The following is a 15580-nucleotide window of genomic DNA, read 5'->3' on the forward strand; positions in this document are numbered from 1 at the left end:
CTCCCCAGTGCCGCCCATCCCCTCTCTGCCCCGCCCCCAACACCCCCGACCTCCCCTCCCGGTGCCGCCCATCCCCTCTCTGCCTCGCCCCAACACCCCCTGAGCTCCTCCCCGATGCCGCCCATCCCCTCTCTGCCCCTGTCCCCAACACCCCTGAGCTCCCTGATGCCGCCCATCCCCCTCTTCTGCTCCCGCAGTCAAACACCCCCCCGAGCTCCCCCTCCCCCAGTGCCGCCCATCCCCCTCTCTGTCCCTACCCCAAACACCCCCCTGAGCTCCCCCTCCCCCAGTGCCACCCATCCCCCTCTCTGCCCCGCCCCAACCCCTGAGCTGCCCCTCTCCCGGTGCCGCCCATCCCCTCTCTGCCCCGCCCCAACACCCCCAAGCTCCACCTCCTCCAATGCCGCCTCTCCCTCTCTGACCCGCCCCCAACACCCCCGAGCTCCTCCCGATGCCGCCATCCCCTCTCTGCCCCCGCCCCAACACCCCGAGCTCCCTTTCCCCAAGTGCCTCCCATCCCCTCTTCTGCCCCGCCCCAACACCCCCGACCTCCCTTTCCCCTCTCTGCCCCGTCCCCAAACACCCCCGAGCTCCCCTCCCCAGTGCCGCCCATCCCCTCTTCTGCCCCTGCCCCATCATCCCCAAGGACCCCTCCCCAGTGCCGCCCATCCCCTCTGCCCCGCCCCAAACACCCCGAGCTCCCCAATGCTGCCCATCCCCTCTTCTGCCCCTGCTCCAACACCCCCGAGCTCCCCTCCCCAGTGCCGCCCATCCCCTCTCTCTACCCCGCCCCAACACCCCCAATCTCCCCCTCCCCAGTGCCGCCCATCCCCTCTCTGCCCCGCCCCAAACACACCCCGACACTGCTCCTGGTTTTGGGAGGGGAACAGGAGAAAGGACAAAAGAAGCAAGAGACGAAGAGAAAGGAGGGAGGGATGGATGGATGGAGGAAAAGGTGAAACAAAAAGAACAAACCCTAATGTCCCCAGTGATTTTAAGGGACAAAATCCCAGGTGCAGAATAAAATTCTGCCTCCTTAAGCTCGTGTTTTCCATGCCTAGAATTCAACTGTCACCAGATGGATCAGACTGAACAGGTTTCAAACCTCGAGGAGGCTCTTACCTTCTAAACAGGGACGGCTGGTCTCTAGTAAAATCACTAAAAGGGAAGGAGAAAACTCGAAAGAGGTTCCTCCTGGCGCTCACGTCCGTGAACCCAAATACTCTCTCAGTCCTCAAAGAGAGACCTGGAGAAGGAGACTTGCTGAAGCAAAGCCACAGGGTCTCTGAGGTTTCCCTGGCCCCTCGCCCCTGTCCTGCCTGGCTGATGTCAGCATCTCTCTGTGAGGTCACCACCTCCCCACCGCCTTGGACCAATAGTCTGAGGTCCTGCAAAAGGCCTTTGTGATGTCACTGCCACACCCCTCCCTTGCTGTGCTAATGTCCTGCCCCTGGCCAGGCACTTTGGAGGTTTGAGCTACTCCCTGGGGATCACCCCACTCAAGGAGCGTTCTAGGCAGCAAGCCGGCTAGACAGGAAAACATCAGACGCTGCTCCCAATGCTACACTCAGTTTTTCAGAAATTGGTCGACTTTATGACCAGAAGAGACCATTAGAGCATCTAATCTGACCCCCTGCATATCACAGGCCTCCTGAATGACACAATAGCTACTTTTGGGGCAAACACATTCCAGAAAGGCATCTAGTCTTCATTAAATGACATCAGGAGATGGCAAATCCACCACTTTCCTTGGTAGCTTGTTCCTGTGGTGAATCATCCTCGCTGTTGAATATTTGTGTCTTATTTGTAATATGAATTTGTCTCTTTTCACCTTCCAGCGATTGGGTCTTGTTATGCCTTTCTCTGCTCGATTAAAGAGCCCTTTTATACCCAATCTCTTCTCTCCATTAAGGCCCTTCAACACTTCAATGAAGTCACCTTTCAATCTTCTTTTGATATGCTAAACAGGTTGAGCTCCTTCAATAGCTCACTAGAAGGCATTTTTCTCCAGCCCTCAGAACATTTATTGGCTCTTTGGTCATCAGATTCCTGAACTGCAGCTGGATGTGGCTCTTGTTCTTCTGCACAGCACAGCTCCTGGAGAAGAAGGATCTGCAAATGTACATTCGTATGATACCTTTGTTTAATTGATGAAAACATAAACTAGACACTTAGAGGATTGGAACGGATTTCAGCTGATGGACAGCTTTGCTAGGTTTTTATGCATTTGGACAGCGAAATGTTGAGTGTTTACATTCATTTAAAGCACCCCCGTATAGTGGAGCCCCTGAACAGAATGGAGAATGGAAATGAAAATGTTTTTTTTTTTAAAAAAGGAAAGAAGGTTATAAGAGAACACAGGAGTTTGAACGAAGGACCACTTGAGCTGCAGTTAAGCACTCTAACCCTGAGCTATACCCCCATGACAACAGGAGTATAGAATTGTGATCTCCAGGACTTTGAAGGACAGACCCTGATTCATTGAGCTCCGTTGCCATTCCCAGACCACAGGTGGTTTTAAAAATGGGGTTTGATTAAACTTCTTAAATGTGGCAACCACCACAGCTTGCACCCACCGATATAGCTTCTCCCACTGACATAGCTGCCACCTCTTGGGAAGTGGATTAACTACACCCACAGGAAAACTCTCTCCCCTCAGCATAGAGCAGTGGTTCTCAAGCTGTGGGTCAGGACCCCAAAGTGGGTCATAACCCTGTTTTAATGGGGTTGCCAGGGCTGGCATTAGACTTGTTGGTGCCTGAGGCTGAAGCCAAAAGTCTGAGCCCCAGCACTGAATCCCTCAAGCTTTGGTTTTGCACTCCCTTAACTGGGGCAGGGCTCAGGCTTTGGCTCCCCCCTGCCCCTGCCTGGTGTGGAGGGGCTTGGTCCCTCTTTCCAGGGCCATATAGTAAGGTTTTTTTTTTTTTTTAGCTGAAGGGGGTTGCAGTGAAAGGAAGTTTGAGAAACCCTGGCATAGAGCCTCTGAATATGTCTAGACTTGGCTCCCTGTGACACCGTGGGTGATCAGACACTGAAAGTGCAGCCATGGAGACACCACACACCAGCCTTGCCCAGCAGGCAAGAATCAAACCTTCACAGAGAGATGCCTGTTGTTTTTTAACCCATCTCCCTAAGCCCTCAGCCACCACCACTTAACAAAGGGGCTTTTCTACATGATGGTTCTGGTCTCACTGAAGGGTCATTTCCAATTGTTTGCTCAGACCAGCATTAGGGAAAATGGTGCCCTGAGCAAAGCTTGTACTTTGGCACTTCCCCATTGCCCCTGGACGATCCCCACTCCCCCTTTACCACTAGCTCCTGCACTCCCAACCCTTGCACCTCCTTCACCCCTAACTCCTGCCCCCTCCTGTGCCCCCTTTGCCCTTAACTCCCTGTGCCACCAGCCATTGCCCCTCTCCTGCAGCCCCTTCACATGGTTCCAGTGCTGGGGGCCCTGCACTTGTTCTCCCTTTCCCTGGGCTTTGGCATCACTAGCCCCTGCTTAGCGAGGAGGGTTCAGTGGTTCCCAAAATGTGGGGCATGACTCCTAGGGGGACACAGAGGAACATTCATAGGGGCACCTCAGGGTCTGAGCCAGCCCCCATGGAGGGAGCAGCACTCAGCACCACTCTGCCCCAGCTCTTCTCCAACCCCACCCTCAGCCTGGGGCTCTGGCTCCCAGCTCAGCCTCGACCCCCTTACCCCTGTCTGCACCCCTCTCCCCTGCAAGCAACAGCCCCACTCCCAGCCTCGGTTTCCGATTGGGGTTTCCGAGGTCCACAGCCATGGATAAGAGGGCACAGAGTGAAATGTTTGGGGACCCCTGGTTTAGGTGATGTTCTCAATGGCTTCTATGCAGTCCAATAAAGCTATTCCTCACCCACCCAGCCCTCCATCAGGACGGACTAGGTATGTTCTGCTGCCCTCACTCATGCAGGAAGGATAATAACATTTCATTCCACTCAATGCTAAAGTGATTTGTAACCCACCAGCAGCCAAAACTGGTCATTTTGGGAAAGTGGCTCCATCATGCTGCATAGCTAGGCAGAGTAGGTGTGTCTGTGCAAACACGCTCTGTTCCTGAAGTCTTTCCCCAGCTCCTCACTAGATGTGAGGGGGAGCTCATTCAGCCCTGCTTCCGCTTAGTGTTTAAAAACTCCTTATTGTCCCTATCTCTGCTGGCCTTAGATTTCTCCTCCTGTCTTCTTCTTGCCAGCTCAGATGAGGTGGCCGAGTGGTTAAGGTGATGGACTGCTAATCCATTGTGCTCTGCACGCATGGGTTCAAATCCCATCCTCATCGGATGCTTTTAGTCGTCGCCCCTCCTTTGTAGACAAACATGTACCCCTTTGGTACAATGACAGATCAAACAATGTTCCTTCTTGCAAACAAAAACCTTCTCAGAAACTCAGAACTCCCTTGCTTTAAATAAAATGTCTAAATCCCAGATTTCTTAAAAAAAGAAATTCTCTAGTGCTGTATTTCTTAGTTTTTATCTCAAAAGGGAACATCCTCATCATCTCCCCCAAACACCCTGGGACCTGCCCAAATTATTAAAATACCATCAACCCGAGCAAGGCCAGAGCAGTGAACCAGAGCTAGTGTCTAGGCCAAGCTGCTCTGAAGGAGGCAACTCAAACATTTTCTCCCTGCTTCCCTTGGCAAGGTCTGACTCAGAAAATAAAATTCCCCAAACTGGAAATTTTCTGCTGAAAAACCAGTACTAGTCTGGTTGGGGACTTTGGTTTGAAAGTATTATTGTTATTATACTCTTCTGATTTCTGAATCAGTTCAGTTTTTTCTCCTCCAGGTGTGTTTCCAGCTGCTGAGCTGTGGGGGAGAGAGGCCAAGTCATGATGTCTCTTCCCGTCTTTCATAGCTTCTTCCAACTTGCTAGGAAGCTCCTTTGCTACCATGTGAGTCAAGCAGTGTCCATTGTCGCTGTGCTATCTCGGAGAAGCCTGCATTGTACACGGTTCCTGGGATAGTCCTTGGGAGTGTGGATCCCTTCAATGGGCCAGCAGCGAGTCTGGCTCCTCCCTTGTCGCACCTGAAAGGCTGGTGGGGGGCATTTCCCAACCTCATAACATATCCCAGTAACGCACACAGAGCAAAACTTCATAACTTCCCAACCAATGCGAGCACACACAATCCAACACAATATTAATGTTCAACAGATCAAGACTTTTGAAATGACACCTCACAAGGCAGACTTTGTACAAACCATCTCATCATTATATGAGAGTGGTGAATATGGGGCTTCCAGGTGCTGCTTTGAGCACAGCGTGCCACACCTGGGCTTACACTGCAATGGAGACGTAGCCTTAGAGTCCATCTCTCCAGGGATAAAGGTGGCAGCAGGGCTGGCCTGGGTCATCTGACTTGGGCTCATGGAGCTAAAGCTGAGGGGCTAAAAACTGTGGTGCAGATATTTGTGTTCACGCTGAAGCCTGGGTTCAGAAACCCTCACCCCTCGTGGGGCCTCAGAGGTTGGGCTCAAGCCCATATGTCTGCACTGTAATTTTATAGTCTTGCAGCCCAAGCCCCATTACCCTGAGTCAGCTGAACTGGGCTTTGAGACAGGTGCCCTGGGTGTGTTAATCACAGTGTAAACTTAATGTTAGGATACGTCTCCAGTGCAATGAAACACCCATACCAGGTGCCCCAAAAGCAGCAATGGGAGTTGAACCCAGGATCTCCTGTTTACAAAACTGAGGTTTTAACCAGCTAAGCCATGGCACCTGCTGTGATTTAAAGCTTCATGTCTGCCCACACCTGACTCTCTGTCAATCCCCACTGGGCCCTGACAAGTGTTGCTCATGTTTGGATTCTGTAAAGCAGAGGAGCAGGGGAAGGTTTACGCCCGCAGTGCGTGAGTGATTCTTTGCCCAGGTCTACGCTACAAAATTAGGTCGGTGTAATTACATTACTTAGGGGTTTAAAAAATTTACATCCCCCCCAAGCAATGCAGTTATATCAACCCAGCCTCAGGGCAGACAGCAGCTCAGCTGTCAGAACTTTCTGGAGCTATGAAAGGGGAGGGGCCCAGCCTCTGTAGCAGGAATGCAGGGCAGGCGAGTTCATGGTGGGATACTGGTGGAGGCCAGTTATGGTGATATAATGACCAGCAGCATTTACACTGACAATTTGTCGCTTTAAGTTTGCTGCACAAAGCTCTAGGCCTCTCGTCAAGGTGGTTTTATTTTGTCACCAAAACAGGGCAGTTTTGTCGCCAGACGTGGCATTGCAGTGTGTGCACCAGCCACAAGCTGCTGACCGAGGGAGCGTTGTGTGTTTTTCACACACCTGAGCAATATAATGATGCTGAAATAACTTTGTAGTGCAGACCTGGCCAAAGATTCACACACACACACACACACACACACACACAGCTTGCAAGGAAAACCTCACCTGCTCCTCTGCTTTGCAGAATCCAAACACAAGCAAAGCTTTTCAGGCCCCAGTGGGGATGGCAGGAAGTCAGGTGTGAGCAGACAGTGTGTTTTCACCACAGGCAGGCACCATGGCTTAGCTAGCTAAGAGCTTGTTCTGTAAATGAGAGATCCTGGGTTCAACTCCCAGTGGTACCTTGTTGATGAACTCTTGGGTGTACTTGGTATTGGCTACTCTCAGAGGACCATACACAGAGCTAGATGGGCCTCTGGTCCAGCCCAGTACAGCTGTTTAAATTACACTCACAGGCACTGATAACAGCATTACTGAAAGTTTGAGTGTTAAGAGCTGATAGGTCAGTGGTCCAGTCCCCTCAGTGCATTTTTACCATTCCAGGGGAGCAACCACGGCAGTTCTGGGGAGAGCTCTGGCTGCCAGGGGATCCAGCTAGGAGAGGGCGTGCTGGGGGCTCTGGAGGCCAGTCCAGTGGGGCTGTCAGAGGTGGCTTTACCAGTGGGGAGGCGCTAGGTCACATGTTGGTGGGATGGGGAAGTAGGGACTACAGGATGTGAGGCTGGCTAAAATGAAACTGTCCAAAAAACCCTCCCCCTTTGCTCCAGCTAAAGGCCCTACTTTGGCCTCTCCCCCTTTCATAAAAATCTCCATATCTACCCCAGCTCTCAGAAACCCCCTTTCTCCCATGGGTATTTTCACAGTTTCTTCCTTTTTTCATGGTCTCGTACAAGTATTTTTGCCATGGAAATGATCAAGTACATTTAACACGAGAAAAACAATCAAACGACACATCTGTATCTCCTTCCTCAAGCATGGTGTCTCAATTTATATATAGAAAAGTCTAGGCAGGCAGAGTCACTCCTATGCTGTTTAGGGGTGGGATAGCTCAGTGGTTTGTGCATTTACTTACTAAATGCAGCATTGTGAGTTCAATTATTGAGAGGCCCCTTAGGAATCTGGGGCAAAATCAGTACTTGGTCCTGCTAGTGAAGGCAGGGGGCTGGACTCAATGGTCCCTTCCAGTTCTAGGGGATAGGGTGCCTCCATTATCTTTTTTTTCTTACTTCACATCAGACCCAGGACTTGCACCCAGCAGTTCTTGGGGCCATGGGACAGAACTGAGCTTCACTGGCAGCAGTGAGGAAGAACGGTTGGGACTGAGCTGTCTGGGGAATATTTTAATCCTTATCTAATTTTCAGAGGATTAAATCAATGCGGCTTCCACTTCTCCATCTCTCCCAAGGAAATGATGTTTCTGTGCAAAGTACCCAAACCTTTTAACAATAAGAAGTGAAATGAAATGGCCACATGATGGCAACAGAACCTAAGAAATTTGTTATTCTCTAAGGTGCCACACGTACTCCTGTTCTTTTTGAGGATACAGACTAACACGGCTGCTCCTCTGAAACCAAAGTGATGAGAAGCCATGTTCTTGTTCAATGAGCATTGAAGCTGAAAAGGGAGATGTTTTTTTTGTTTGATTTCTAGGCCCCCACCTCTAATCTACTAGACACCTCTTTCCTCCCACAGCCAGGAATAGAACCCCACAGGCATGACTACTAGCCCCCGACCCTGCTCCCTAGGAGAACCTCTGAGACCCCTCTGCTTGCCCCTCACCTCCCTGCTTGTACTGCACTTGAAACCCAAAGGGGTTTCCTTGGGCAGTTTTGACTCACTCCCAGGAAGGGTGTAATTTTAGGAGCAGGTTCCAAATAGTGCAATTAACCAGCCAGAAGGGGCAGCAGATGTCAGTGTAGGAGCCATTGAAATAACTCTGCACTTACTTAGAGGCAGACATAATGAGCTCTATGGTTGGTAAACGTACAGAGACTCTGCTGCTGCTCATGAACTGAGCAGCACATGACCTGTAAACAGCTGCCATTTGAATGCGTCTGAAAGTTACAAGGAACAACGATCTGTGTTAAAGGAAGGTTGACATTTATTAGCGCCCCAATTGATGCCATGTGCACAAAGAGAGGTTTGAATGTGTAACAGGGAGTTTGCTAAATCTTGGTTATTTTATTTTTCTAAGAGATTCCTGTCCACCCCCAGGAGAGTTTTCAGTCCCAATGGCAACTTAGTTACCAAATGTAATACAGACTAGTCCATTCCTCCCAAGTGGATGTGGTTCTTGTTCTTCTGCACATTGTAGCCCATGGAGGCCAAGGACCTGCAAATGTGTCTTCATGTGCCTTTGTTTCATTGATGAAAACAAACCTAGACACTTAGAGGATTGGAACTGATTTCAGCTGGGGACATGTTTGCTAGGTTTTTATGCATTTGCGCAGGAAAACATTGAGTGTGTCCATTCATTTCAGGGATCCCTATTTAGTGGAGCTCCTGAAATAGAAATATTTTTACTGAAAGAATGACTTTGTGAGGGGGCACTTGGATTTGAACCAAGGACCACTTGATCTGCAGTCAAACACTCTACCACTGAGCTATACCCCCATGACATTTACACAGCCAAGTCCATAATCTTAAGGATTTTGAAGGACGGGCTCTGCCTCAGAGAGCTCCTTTTCTATTCCCAGACCACAGGGGTTTTAAAAATGGGGCTTGATTAAACTTTATATATATATGTAGACACCACAGCTTGCACACCCACCAACATAGCTTCCCCCAGTGACATAGCTACCACCTCTCGGGGAGATGGGTTAACTGCACGGACGGGACAGCTCTCTCCCCTCCACTTAGAGCAGCTTCATTATTTATGAATAGGTGGGAAATAACCCCCTGAATGGACAGCAACCAATGTATCAGATATTGCTGTGCCTGCATTCAATATGGGTAACTGGTCATATTGGGCTGGATTAGTAGGAGCGTTGCCAGCAGATCAAGGGAAGTGATTATTCCCCTCTATTCAGCACTGGTGAGGCCACATCTGGAGCATTGTGTCCAGTTTTCACGCCCCCCCACACTACAGAAACAAATTGTAGAGAGTCTAGGGGAGGGCAACAAATCCTGCCAACTACAGAGGAAGTTGTGGTTCTTTAGTTTCAGTGGAGCTGGGTCTTGTCTCACTCTTAAGCTATGTCTACATGAAAGAATAATGTGGCTTTAGTTAAAGTGTTTTAATTGAACAGCTGTTGCATGTCCACCCTGTGTCACCAGAGCACATCCATGCTAGCATCTCTTGGATTGCCACAGAGAGCAGTGCATTGTGGGTAGCTGGCTGCAGGGTGCTTTGGGAAAGGTTTGCAATGCCTCACGGGCTGCATCGCATGATGCAGGTTTCTATCCTATCAGGTTTCTATCAGGTTTCTTCTAGTAGGATGCCCATTGGTCCATGGGCATCCTACTAGATTGCCAGCTGCTTTTCAACTGCAATGTGCGTGGTGGGGAGAGACAGTGTGTGCGTTGCGGAAGAGTGAGTGTGTCGCACACTGTCTCTAAGTTCAGACAGCTGCTGGAAGCAACCAGTCCTGAGGCAGGGAACAGCCACGACATCAGCCCCCCTTCTCTCACTGGCTCAGCTCAGCACAGCACTCTCTGCAACACACGCACACACACTGCTGCCTGCTTAGCTCTGTGTCAGGGGTGCTGGAACAGGGGGTTTAGAGCACCATGGCCCCACCACTCTTTACTGGCTGTTAGGAGAAATGATGGAGGGGGGGAGGGTGCAGTCTTGGGGAAGAGGCGTCTGTGGGTGTGGCCTCAGGGGGAGAGGTGCTGTGAGTGGGGGTCCTTGGGGAAAGGGTGTCATGGGGGTGCCACAGTTTGGACAATGGTGCCCCCCCCCACTGTAAGGAAGCTTCTGCCACCCCGGCTCTGTGTTGGCAGAGCGGGACAGAGCAGCATCCACGGCAGTGATTTGCTCCCCAGGGCTTCGGCAAGGGGGCTCGGGAGGTGATTTAAAGGGCCCAGGGCTTCGGCCGCAGCAGAGAGCCCTGGACCCTTGAAATCACCAGCCTGGGGAAGCCGGGCCGGGCTGGCACAGCATACCGGCTCTTGCCGGTACCCCATACCGGAACATACCGGCTTACTTTCACCTCTGGAAGGTCCTCACGTGGATCAATAACTGGTTAAAAGATAGGAAACAAAGGGTAGGAATAAATGGTCAGTTTTCAGGATGGAAACAGGTAACTAGTGGTGTCTGTACTGGGACCAGGACTAGTCAACATATTCATAAATGATCTAATAAACAGTGACCTGACAAAATTTGCAGATGATCCAAAACTACCGGCTTGCTTCCTAGAACGCACACTCCTTGAGTGGGGTGATCCACAGGGAGTAGCTCAAACCTCCAAAGTGCCTGGGCAGGGGCAGGACATTAGCACAGCAAGGGAGGGGTGTGGCAGTGACATCACAAAGGCCTTTTGCAGGACCTCAGACTATTGGTCAAAGGTGGTGGGGAGGTGGTGACCTCACAGAGAGATGCTGACATCAGGCAGGCAGGACAGGGGCGAGGGGCCAGGGAAACCTCAGAGACCCCTGTGGCTTTGCTTCAGCAAGTCTCCTTCTCCAGGTCTCTCTTTGAGGACCGAGAGAGTATTCGGGTTCACAGACGTGAGCGCCAGGAGGAACCTCTTTCAAGTTTTCTCCTTCCCTTTTCCTGATTTTACTAGAAAACAGCCGTCCCTGTTTAGAAGGTAAGAGCCTCCTCGAGGTTTGAAACCTGTTCAGTCTGATCCATCTGGTGACAGTTGAATTTTAGGCATGGAAAACAGAAGCTTAAGGAGGCAGAATTTTATTCCGCACCTGGGATTTTGTCCCTTAGAATCACTGTGGTCATTAGGGTTTGTCCTTTTTGTTTCACCTTTTCCTCCATCCATCCCTCCCTCCTTTCTCTTTGTCTCTTGCTCCTTTCACCTGTTCCTCCCAACACCAGGAACGAGGTGTGTGTGTGTGTGTGTGTGTGTTATGGGGAGTGCTCGGCAGCTCCCACTGTGGGAGGGCCACCCAAATATGTGGGGCTGAAATAGTGCTCGGGCAGTGATCCCCACCGGTGACCTGGGCCATCCTTTGGGCTCTCTGGTGAGAACCCTCAGCCTCCCGTCCTCAGTCTCTACCCTGATTGGCTGAGCAGGGGGTTACTGACAGGGAGGAGACTCAGGTCCTTGTTGTTCTCTTTGAAGACCAAGTAAATAAGTCAGAACCAGTTCTATGTTTGATGAATGTTGCTGCTTCTCTGCATTAATTGTCTCTGAGCAGTTCATGATTCTCTCTAACATTGCAGTTCTCCTCAAATACTTGCTGAATAATTACTGTGCACTGTTGTTGGTCTGGAGCTCATCTGAGAGCACTTTATTCAGGTCATTCAATGTCTGAAATTCAAGATCTGATGGTTAGTTTGAAAATCAGGGCTCTTGGGTCCTATTCCCAACTCTGCCACTGACTGGCTGTGTGACCTAAGACAAGTCAATTCTCCTTTCTCAGCCTTATTTGTCTCCCTCTTTCAAGTAGGGATAATAATGATCCGCTCCTGCCTACCTCAACACACTCACTCTTCCCCAACACACTCACTATCTCTCCCCACACACAAACAGTCTCCACAGTGCAGTTGAAAAGCAGCTGGCAATCTAGTAGGATGCCCATGGAACATTACACCATCGGACCAGCTCATGCTGCTGTCTCTGTGCATCGGTGACCCTCACAGGGCCGGCTTGAGTAAAGGACGGTTGACCCTTACTAAAACTTAGTGGGGGTTTTGGTTGGCTAGTTCCCAGCACCAATAGAAGGGGGAAGGGCCAATGGGAAATCAGGCCCCTGAGACTGACAGTCCCCAGGGGCAATGGGGAGAGGCCAAAGCTTCAAGTTAGCTGCACTGACAGGCCAGGCAGTGTAATGAGGGAGTCACCAGGCCAGGGGGTCCCATCCTCCGTGGGAGCTGGAACTGCCTGGGCCAGAGTGGGGCAGGGCTAAGGGGAAAGCAGGAGCCCGAGAAGAGCCGGGAAGCAGAGCTGCGCAGCTGCAGTGCCAGAAAATGCTCCCTGTAGGACTTTGCTACCTGCAGCAGTTACTGAGACCTGAGGTTGTTCTTATTTGCTGACTTGTCCTAATTTGCTAAAACTTGACAGTGGTGGGGGATGGAAGCATAAAGGCTTTGTCCTCCAAGCGACCCTGCCTGGTGTCCATCTGTATCTATTACCTCTTAATACCGGATTGTAAAAAATAGAGTGAGGTCATTTAAGCATCATTTATTTTGCAGCTTCATTTACTGTGCTAACAATGTAGCATCCTGACACTGATACATGTGACCTGTGGGTTGGATTCATTTTAGTGGGATGTGGGACATGTGGAGGATAATTTAAACTCTTAATTTCCTTACGGTTTCCCTGCAATATACTTTTCTGCTGGTGCGATTTCTGACCATTGCACGTCTATTATATTTATTACAATAGCCCAAGTAAGTCACACAAGTGACATAGTCTAGGGGCTTGGCTACACTTGCAAGTTTGAGCGCATTAAAGCAGCCCCGGGCGCCCTAACTCCTGAGGTGTCCACATTGGCAAGGCACATGGAGCACCTGGGCTCTGCAGCTGGAGCGCTCCCGGTAATCCACCTCCATGAGAAGTATAAAGCTTGCTGAGCCCTGCTGAAACGCCCTGGCATCAGTGTGCACGACGTGTTGCATCACTGCACTATGTTTGGCATCAGGAAATGTCCCATAATCCCCTGAAGTCAAGTGCCCACTCTGGTCATTGTTTTGAAATCGGCTGCAGGCATGCGGATATCCCCTTTGAAAGCTCCGTTTCTGACAGCCGGCTGCTTATCTGCTCCGGGACAAAGCAACCATTAGTGTGGAATGCTGCTGCTGTTGTGAGTGTGTGTGTGAGAGAGGGGGGTCTGCTGCTGTCCGAACACACAAGACAGCATGCTGACACACTCTCAGCCCCCCAAACACACTGTCGCTCCCCCCACGTACACACAACACACTCCCTGTCATACTCCACCCCGGCCCCCCATTTGAAAAGCACGTTGCAGCCACTTGCACACTGGGATAGCTACCACAGTGCACTGCTCTCTGTGGCATTGCCAGAGCTGCTAATGTGGCCACTCCAGTGCGCTTGCAGCTGTCAGTGTGAACACACGGCAGCAGTTTCCCTGCTGTGGTTTAACTCCCAGCACTCTACCTCTGCAAGTGTAGCCAAGCCCTAAATTTGCCAGACCACCCGAACTCAGTAACTGCCCTCCACCACCACATGCAGGGAGTAAGGGCATCGTGGAGCACACACCACACTTGCTGGCTCAGCCTTGTGCATGCTGGGGTGGCCACCTCCCCGTTGATGAGACCTGGTCCCACCATCTCCGCGGAGCTCCAGTCTGCCCTGCTGCCATCCCTGTCTGTGTTGTCTTCTCTAGCAGTTGACTGGAAGGTGAGCACTGGCTGCATGCCATGTAGCCATGTTGTCTCCAAGGGCGAAAGCAGGAGGAATGGTGCCTTCATAGCCCACCCAATATTCCATAACATAGTTAAGGAAAATATTTCTCAATGAACTCTCAGTAAAAGATCAGAAGCAGCCAGTGTCTGCATCAGTCTACGAGCATTGGTATTTTCTTGAAATTTGTCAGACCAACCTAACTAACACCTAACACACATTTGAAGTTCTTCTTTTCACACTGTTGCTCATTCTCAGGTTCTGCTTTGTCTCCAGACAGATCCATTCTCTTTCAGGACAGCCTTGCTCTTTCTGTCTCTTTCGCTCATGGATGTTTTGGAGTAAACACTCCCCTTCCCTCTATTCTCAGACAAACACTAGTATTAAGTGTTTGCTGCTGATGGGTTTAGAAAGCATTTGTTAAGTGGAAGATGCCATTTCTGGGGGATTGCTCCCAAGATCCAGTACTTTGGGTTCAAACGTCTCCCAGCTTCCTTGGGGAAAATAACACCAAGGCTTCTTTGCAATGTACAAGAAGAAAGGAGTTTTCCACCCCAGATGGGACTTGAACCCACAATCTCCAGCTTAGGAAGCCAATGCCTTATCCATTAGGCCACTGGGGCCCTGAAGAGCAACAAAAACAGGTATGGAAATTCCCTCTCATGATTTCACATTCCTCATTCATTCAGAAGCCAAATACCCCATTTAATGGCCTTACAGAAACGTCTGCATCCCCTGGCAGCGAGGCAACTGGGCAGGTGGCTGACAGAGCTGAGCACCACCTTTCTGCCAGCCATCGTTAGAGAAGAACCCCACCCTAGAGTCACCCCTGCCTCCTTCAGCGCCTCCACGTGTGTGGCTCTGAGTGGCAGTAGGATGATTAGGGGGCGAATCCGGGGCTGGAAAGGGGGTAAGGTCGGCCTGTAAGGAGTAACCAGGTGGGGCAGACCCAGGGGGAGGCTGTGCGCTGCTGGTGGGTTGTTGGGATCCGAGCTCTAGATCAAAGCTGCACAGCGACCTGACACCCAGGGTTATAGGGCCGACATAGTGACCCCCTTACTGGCCTCGGTGACCCCCAAAGCCTTGTTACTAAGGGCACTGAGGAGTCTCTGTCCATTAATAACTTCTGGGAGCTCCCAGCAGGCTGCAGGCGTCAGCCACCTCCTGCCACACAGGTTAGACTCTTGGCACTGTGCCAGCCGCCCCCTCGCTTGCAGGCCCAGTGTAAGAAGCAGGAGGCCCGGTGCTGGCAGAAGAGGGTTTTGATTAATCGAGCTCTGTGTGATGGGCACAGGACGCTTCCACTCAGTAGCACAGCTGGGGGAGCAGGGAAGCAGCTAAGGGCGCCGGGTTCCTCCGGTGGGGTGTGGAGCAGCCGTTCGTTTTCCTGTTCGCACTCCTCTGCGATGTGAAAATCGGGAAGGGAGGCAGAAGCCCCACTTCCCTCCCGAAATGACACCCAGTGGGGGAAGCCAGGACAACAGGGTGGGGCGGCAAGTGGTGGCCAGACTCTCACCGCCAGGGTCTAGTCTAGCTCAGGGTCCAGCTCAACTTCCTCCCTGCGCCACTGGCCCCAGTCCCCTTCCCCACCAGGTCAACCCGGGCACTAGGGCAGGAACGGGGTGAGGCAGCAAGTCAAGCTGAGCAAGGCAGGCAAAAGCGAGTCTTGTCTTCATGGGCCGCTCCCAATGACGTCCTTTTTGTGTGCAACTGCTGCAAAAATATATCGGGCAGAGAAGCAACAGGCCAAAATGTTACCACACAGCTGCCAAAGTAGCTCAGTTGGGAGAGCATTAGACTGAAGCTTTAAAGGTCCCTGGTTCAATCCCAGACTCTGGCAGGCCCTTTCA

The 15580-nt window shown here is 51.2% G+C and overlaps 1 protein-coding gene and 3 non-coding genes across 4 annotated transcripts in view; 2 read left to right on the plus strand and 2 right to left on the minus strand.

Moving 5' to 3' along the window:
• LOC120375429 (zinc finger protein 551-like) overlaps positions 1–15580 on the plus strand; it is a gene marked incomplete at both ends in the record, with an annotated part of 536130 nt that overhangs the window by 73599 nt on the left and 446951 nt on the right. The window lies entirely within an intron of this gene.
• TRNAS-GCU lies at positions 4221–4302 on the plus strand. The gene has a single exon. It is a non-coding gene; the product is annotated as a tRNA-Ser (tRNA).
• Positions 8788–8859, minus strand: TRNAC-GCA. Its single transcript has one exon. It is a non-coding gene; the product is annotated as a tRNA-Cys (tRNA).
• Positions 14281–14353, minus strand: TRNAR-CCU. Its single transcript has one exon. It is a non-coding gene; the product is annotated as a tRNA-Arg (tRNA).

This window comes from Mauremys reevesii, linkage group 12, assembly GCF_016161935.1.
Source record: "Mauremys reevesii isolate NIE-2019 linkage group 12, ASM1616193v1, whole genome shotgun sequence".
NCBI lineage: Eukaryota > Metazoa > Chordata > Testudines > Geoemydidae > Mauremys > Mauremys reevesii.